The sequence below is a fragment of the Magnolia sinica genome, chromosome 2 (assembly GCF_029962835.1).
Source record: "Magnolia sinica isolate HGM2019 chromosome 2, MsV1, whole genome shotgun sequence".
NCBI classification, from domain to species: domain Eukaryota; kingdom Viridiplantae; phylum Streptophyta; class Magnoliopsida; order Magnoliales; family Magnoliaceae; genus Magnolia; species Magnolia sinica.
In genome coordinates, this window is record NC_080574.1 from 72,101,772 (window position 1) to 72,110,272 (window position 8,501).

Here is an 8,501-nt window from a genome sequence, read left to right on the forward strand (position 1 = left end):
GCCCCTTAACTGTTGATTTTGGTGTCCATCGAGTGAAGAAACCTTGCGGGTAGTCATAATAGGATATTTTCCTTCATATGAACGACTTAGATTGCCCATAATATGGACCAAGTGTGAAATATGAAGACCCCACTTTGGTAGGCTTTTCCTTAGGCGCGAAGTTATCTTGTCAAGGCCTACTAACTCCTTATAAATTTGGATCTTCCGATTTAACCACTTCTTTCTGTCCATCGCAACTCAAATTTGGATGACATGTGATTTTTAAAGTATCCAATTTATACATTATTGACACCCAGAATTCTCAGGCACGAGTATGCACTCGGGCCGCTGAAATTTTGTGATGTTACATGAACCCCTTGAAATGTGCCTTTTGGGGTCTTGGCTAGTAACTTCCTAGGATTCCATGTACACCAAAGAGGGATCGAAATCGATCAAAATAAGGCTCGGGTCCTGATTAATGCTCAGCCGCCAAGAAATAAGGCTGCGCTAAAAAGATTCTTGGGCCACGTTAATTTCTTACGGAGATTTATTTCTAACTGTGCAAGAAAAACTAACATTTTTTCTCCATTAATAAAATTGAAGCAGGGGTCCAAATTTGTTTGGAAAGTGGAACACTAGCTGGCTTTTGACAAGGTTACGGAATATCTCATGAAGCCACCCATGTTGATGCCGCTGATTAAAGATCGACCGCTCAAGCTATATGTTGCAGGTTCAATAGAGTCGATCAGAGCCCTTTTAGCACAAGATGATGACATGTGAAAGGAGCGAGCGATCTACTATTTGAGTATGAAACTGCTCGATGTCGAAAGATGGTAGTCGACCATGGAAAATGTGTGCTTGTCATTGTACTTTATGGCTATTAAGTTAAGACATTACTTATTGGTCGAGAGAGTGAATGTAATAGTAGTGACTAAGTTAATAAAATATATGTTAAATCAGTCGATTTTGAGCGGCCGAATAGGAAAATGGGTGCTAACTTTGTCTGAATTTGATCTCCATTACATCCCGTAAAAAAGTAGTAAATGGTCGTTCCATAGATGACTTTTTGGTCGATCACCCTTCGAGCCTATAGGAACAAATTCTCCCAAGCATAATTAATCTATATTGCATACAACTCACACCATGGAAGTTAATCTTTAATGGGTTGAGGACACATAATATGTTTGAGGCTGGAGTGATCCTAATTACTCTCAATGGGAATCGACAAGAATTCACGTTCCAACTAGAGTTTGATTGTACTAATAATCAGGACAAGTATGAAGCTATGACGATCAGCTTGGAGCTATTATTGGAATTGCGCTCGAGAAGCGTGACTGTTATAGGAGATTCATAGTTGGTGATAAATTAAATGGCGGGACAATTTAATGCACTAGCCCATCTTTACTGTCATATTATGCCTTAGCGGTCCAGTTACTTGATCGATTCGAAGAGGTTGAGTTCATGCATGTTACTAGGGAATATAATGCGGACGCCAACGAAATAACACATTTAGCTGCAGGGCTAGATTCCCTGAGAGGATCGGCCAAGCGGATGATCATCGTTAAAAGGAGATCCTTGCCCTTTGTATTTTAGAGGGAGAATGCAATGGAAGTATGCCAAGTAGAGGCAGAGGAGGATGATTAGAGGGCTCCTCTCATGGGCTATTTGCAGAGTCAACATACTAGGACTGATAGAAGAGTATGAAGATTGGCCACAAATTACATAATGGTTGACAACGAGCTTACTTCAATACTTGTCAAAGAAAGAAGTCATGCTGGCCATGGAAGAGGTCCATGAAGGCATATGTGGAGCCCACCAGGCTGGGAGAAAAATAAAACTCACAAGATGTTACATATATTTTTGGTCGAAGATGATGGCCGATTGCATCCAGTACGCAAAGGGTTGTGAAGCTTGCCAAAGGAATAGACTAGTTCAACATGTGCTTGCGATCAAAATACATTCTATAATAAGGCCATGGTCATTCTGAGGATGGGCGATTGATTTGATCGGTCAGATCCACCCACCTTTGACTCGCATGGACTTATTCATCATCGTAGCGACTAATTACTTTACCAAGTGGGTAGAAGCAAAGCCCGTGAGGGGAATCAGCGATCGAGAGATTTTTAGATTTATCGAAACTAATATTATCCACCATTTGGGGAATCAGAGTCTATTACCATGGACCGAGGTGCAACTTTCTCGGCCAAGGATGTGCGTCGATGGCTAATAGGTACAACATAAAAATTCTACATTCGACCTCATATTATGCCTAAGTTAATGGTCAAGCCGAGGCTAGAAACAAGGTAATCAAGAATATTTTAAAGAAAATTATTCGAGAGAATTCCCGAGAATGGCATACCAAGCTATCCGAGGTTCTCTGGGCCTTCAGAACATTGCCTCATACCAGTACTGGGGTGAGCCCATTTACATTAACTTATGGACACGATGTGGTCATGCCCCTAGAAATCATGATATCATCACTTCGAACTATATATTAGGCCAAGTTAACTCCTTCAGAGTTCACAGAGGTAATGTTGGTGGAGCTTGAGGAGCTGGACGAGGTCCGTTTGAGGGCTTTTGATTCGATTGTTACCAATAAAGCAGCCGTGGCACACACATATAACAAAAGGTGAAAAGAAATTCTTTCGAGGTAGGCGATACAATCTTGAAGATAGTATTGCCGATCGGTTAGAATGACCAATCCTTAGGCAATGGGAAGGGTCGTATGTCATCGAGCAAGTCCTCAAGGGAGGAGCCTATGTCTTAAGGGACATCGATGGGAAGGTCGCAAAGGCTCCCATAAACAATCGATTCCTAAAACTTCGCTTCCCTTCACTATGGGAAGTCATCAAAGGACATATCGAGGAGAGTTAGTGAAATAAGTAGTTCATTTGAATAAAAGCCTTAGAATAAGGGCTGGTTGATTACAAAAAAAAAAAGATACAAAAAAGAAGAGAGAAAAGATTTGGCAAGTCGAGCGATCAAGCTATAAGTGGGCTGATTTGAGCTCTTCGAACCTTTCGACGGCTGACGCCTTCGCCTTCACCGCTATCTTTCGTCTCTCGCTCCATGAGGTGTGTTGGCTCACGAGTTCTTCGGAGGAGTGGGTGATCATCGCAAGACGTCGGCCGAGGGCCGCACATTCCAAATTGACCGACTTCTTTTCAAACCTGATAGACTCCACATGACCCTGATAGAGCACTATCTGAGACTCGATGAACACGACCAACTCCTCATTCTTGGGCTGATCACGGTCCGGGTAGGGTCGTGGGCCTCGACGAGATTGGCAGATAGGTTGTTGAACACAACCTTCATTAACAATAACATCTCTTTATTAAGGCGATGCTCTTGAGTCCACCACAATTGGTTCTTCCAAGCTACTTCATGGCAGGCAAAGAGGGCTATGGATTCAGCACCAAGGGCTGACAAACGCGACAGTGAAGAGGTGCATCTCTCGATCTCCTGATCAGCCCTGGAATATTCTTCTCCAAGTTGCTGAGGTTTCGAAAGGATTTTCAGAACCTCCTATGGAGGCCTACAATCTTCTGGTAACCCAACAACATCCCTGAGAAAGGGATAAGGGTCATGCAAAAAAGAAGAGCGGGAGAAGGAATCAAGCCCTTCTGCAAAGATTTCTTCCATGATCTTGATGGATAAAGAAAGGAAATCCATGGGAGTCGGGGTAGTGTTGGTAGAGTTCTTTGTTTATACTCGTTCGTGATGCATGTCGAATCCTAAGGAATGCTTTTATAGATATGAGATTTAGCAATTAATGCACATTAGATAAGTGTGATGGTTGGGAACCTGAGACCAACGGCCGCCATGTCGATTCATTTCCAGATCAGGGGGGGAATGTTGCAAAATAAATGGGATCTGTTGAGGGTCAAATATTGCATATTATCCAACATTTATTTCTTGGTTTTACAATCATAATATGGCTTAATGGTATATTTTACATGTGTTTATGTTGCAAGGTGAATTTAAGGGCTTGGATTGAAAAGAATGCTAAAAGCATGGATTTAGTACTCAAAAGTCGCCAAGGCAAAGAATGAACCTTGGAGACCAAGATTGAAGATTTCGAGGTCCCAAGATCCAAGAAAATCAAGGCAGAGGGAAGGAAGTCCAAAGAACAAGCACAGAAATCATAACAGCCGTGCCATCGAGAACTGTTCAATGACATCGAAGATTTGTTCGATGACATCAAACACTGGTCGATGACATCAAATTTTTGAGGGAAAATTAAGTTGGTTGTTGGACATATTGGGTGCTTTTCTCGATCAATCGAAGACATGTTCGATGCCTTGAAGAAAGGTGCTCGATGACATCGAATTTATTGAAGAAATTGAAGTAACTCGCTGGACTGTTTTGGACCAATTCTCGATGACTCGAAGACTTATTCGATGGATTGAAGATTCGCTCGATGACATCAAAGTACGAGTAGATGATACAGTACGAAATAAGAAAAGGCGCAACTTTCGGATTCAAACCCCTTCAATGACATTGAAACCGGTTACGCAGTGTTTACGCGGACTGTGTAAATTTGAACCAATTTGCGATTTTGTGGAACTTTGCCTATAAATAGGGGTTTCCTAAGTCTTTCTAGGATATCTAGGGTTTAGAGGAGTAGAGCAAAAGGTCGAACCCGCTTCCCAAGAGTTCTTCTTCCCTTCTCCTTAGTTTTTCATGCTTTCTTCTTGGGTTTTAGTTCCAATCATGTTTATGGTTGGCTAAACTTCTTATCTAAGGCTAAGAGGTGAATCTTGTGGTGTGATTAGGATGTTATCTTTGTTTTGATTCATGTTTTGTTGAACTCTCTTAGATTCTAGTTTGATTATAAGGAATATTTTTAGTTATTAATGGTTTGTTGTGACAAATTACAATAGATCTGCAATTGCTTTGAATACACTATAAGAAAATCCACTTTTACTGATGAAATAATCCGTCACTAAATGACCATTTTTCATAGGTAATGGGTTTTACTGGCGAATTTTTTCACCGGTAAATTTGTCGGTAAAAGACCGAGGGTAAAGGCTTTTACCGACGAAAAATTATATTTCGGCAAAGGGAAGACTTTTACCAACGAAAATTTTTGTAGGTAAAAAATTTTGACAAAACTTTTACCGATGAAATTTTTCGTAGGTAAAAATGTTCACAAAACTTTTACCTACGAAATTTTTCGTAGGTAAAACATGTTCACGAAACTTTTACCTACGAAAATTTTCGTAGGTCAAAATGTTCACGAAACTTTTACGTAGGTCAAAATGTTCACGAAACTTTTACTTACGAAATTGTTCATTGGTAAAAATGTTCACAAAACTTTTACCTACGAAATTTTTTGTAGGTAAAAAATATTTATGAAACTTTTACCTACGAAAATCGTTCGCATGTAAAAACTTTTACCTACGAAATTTTTCGTAGGTCAAAATGTTCACGAAACTTTTACTTACGAAATTGTTCATTGGTAAAAATGTTCACAAAACTTTTACCTACGAAATTTTTCGTAGGTAAAAAATATTTATGAAACTTTTACCTATGAAAATTGTTCGTATGTAAAAACTTTTACCTACGAAATTTTTCGTAGGTCAAAATGTTCACGAAACTTTTACTTACGAAATTGTTCATTGGTAAAAATGTTCACAAAACTTTTACCTACGAAATTTTTCGTAAGTAAAAAATATTTATGAAACTTTTACTTACGAAAATTGTTCGTATGTAAAAACTTTTACCTACGAAATTTTTCGTAGGTAAAAAAGTGGTTGAATCTTTGACCTAAAAAAGTTTTCGTAGGTAAAAAACGTGGATGAAACTTTTACCTGCGAAATATTCGTAGGTAAAAGTCTCTTTTTTTTTTCAATATTCGAGCAAAAATTCATGATATACACCTGTTACAATATATTTTATCATATTCTTCAAGATATACACCTATTATAATATATTTCATCATATTCACATTCACATTAGGTAAACTAATCAATGTTTTCTTAGTCTCTGGGCAAAAAGTTTTGAAACTTTTCAATTTTTCAAATTAAACAACCTGTTTGGAAAGTGATAGTTTGTGCACTTAAGAATGCCTTGAGTATGATGATAAGATAAAAATTGAATTTTGAATTATTGGAGTTTGATTAACTGAGTAGACTATCACTTAAGTTCTCTCATCTAATCGATTAAGAGGAAGTTTGAATATCATGTTGACCTAAATCAAAAGACACATTCAATTTATTTTCTGTGAATTGTGCTAGAATTTCTGATTGTTAGCATGTGAATCATGGATAGATGTTGAGAATTAAGTCTAGAGAATTTTATCTGAAAAGAACCAGTTAAAAAATAGAGAGATCGACAAAAAGGTCATGATTGATGAAAAGACTGGAAAAGAATGAAAAGAATAAAAAGTCTAAAAAGAATGAAGATGAAAAGACTGAAAAGAAAGAATAAATAAAAGTGACCGTTGATATAAAATCAAAAACTGGAAAAAGAACAAAAATGTGATAAGTTCGGAATCAACACTTGATTTTGAGGTGATGAGCCTGACTGACACTATGAAGTGATAGTATTTTTATGGAAAGTAAGTTAAAATTCGCTGAGCACATTGAAAAACTTAATATATGAACTTATGCTCCTAAGTAATTGATAAAGAACCTATTTGATTGATTGCTTGTGTGATTCGGCTCTAGGTTTTGAAATTTTCACTCTCGCTTCTTTCAATTATACTCATTCATACTTGATTGTATAAAAGATTATTTTCTAAAAGTGATTTAAGTTTGAGAATTGAAGATTATGTCACTCATGTTTTACTCGGGACTAGCAAAATGCTATTTGGGGAGTGTGGTGAGTGTTAAATATTGTATATTTTCTCCTGTTTATATCTTAGTTTTATTAATATGATAACACTCAATGGGTATATTTTATACATGTTTGTATTGCGAGGTGAGTTTAAGAGCTTGGATTGAAAAGAATGTTAAAAGTATGGATTTGATGCTCAAGAATCAACAAGGCAAGGGATGGATATTAGGAGACCAAGATTGAAGATTTCAAGACCTCAAGATTCAAGGGAACCAGGTGGAGAAGGAAGTCGGATGTGAAAGTGCCTTGGTTTGTCAATTAGCATGAAGGTTAAGTCGATGAGTTAAGTGAGCCCCATAGGAAGATCATACAAGCTATTGCCTCAACCAGATATGTGTTCTGAGCTCGTCACAGGTAAATTAAGCCTCACATCCCATGTCCCAAAACACCTAGGTAAGTAAATCCTTAAAAGCCTCAGAACAACATAGGAGTTAAAAGTTTGAAAACTTAATTCTTAAACAGGAAAATTTTCTAAGTTTTCTGCTTTGTTCGATGACATCAAGCTTCGGTCGATGAAATGAACACTCATTTTCAATGACATCGAACAAGCTTCGATGACATCGAAATGAGACCTTATATGTCTAGCAACCACATAATATTTGGACAGAATATTCGATGAATCGAACATACCTTCGATGACATCGAACATCAGTAATCGATGACATCGAAGGAGAGTCAATGACATCGAAAAACTTGGAGCATTGTCTAGCAAAACTTCTTGAAAAATATTCTGACTTTGCTCAAGGAATCGAACGAGCTTCAATGTCATCGAAATTCAAACTTCAATGACATCGATCAATGTTCGATGACATCGAATTCAGACAAATGTATGTCCAGCAAGCTTCAGAGGAAAATCAACCAAAATGTTCGAGGAATTGAGACTAGACTTGATGTCATTAGTATTCAAACTACAATAACATCAAGGAAGCCTCGATGTCATCAAAAATGGATAGAGAAGTGTCCAGTGAGCTTTCAAGGAATATTTTCTGAAAAGATCGATGAATCGAACTAGGACTCGATGACATCAAACTTTGAAATTCGATGACATGGAATTAAGCTCGATGACATCGTAGACAGCCTTTAAAATGTCCAGCAAGCTCTTATGTGTATAACATCAAGGAATCGAATTGTGATTTAATGACATCTAAGTTCAAATATCGATGACATCGAATCAGGTTCGATGACTTCGATCTTCTATAAAAAGGTTCCCGAAATATTTTTCAGTTAAGTTCATATCATTGAACTGATATTCAATTGCATCAAAAGTATACGTTTGATGACATTAAATCAGGTTTGATGACATCGAACTCTGTCAGACACTGACAGTTTTATTTTCATTGGAGCTTTTTGCCTTTATAAGGGGAGCTTATTCTTGGTTGCTGGATTGAGAAAAAGAGAGAGCTTTGATAGAGTAATTGCATACCAACTACCTAAGTCTTTTTTCTCATGGGAGTTCATCCTTCAATCCACCCTCATTATTGATATTCAATAGAGTGGATTGGTGAATGAACTTCCTCATTTAAGGATCATCCAGTTACCATCTTAATGGTAAATCATTGAGTTGGGATCTCTTGATCCTTAAGAGCTTGGAATTACTGCGTCTCTCAAATGAGTAATATTCATTAGAGTAGATTCCAATATAACTTTGACCCAACCCATCGCCTTACATTGGAGCATCATAA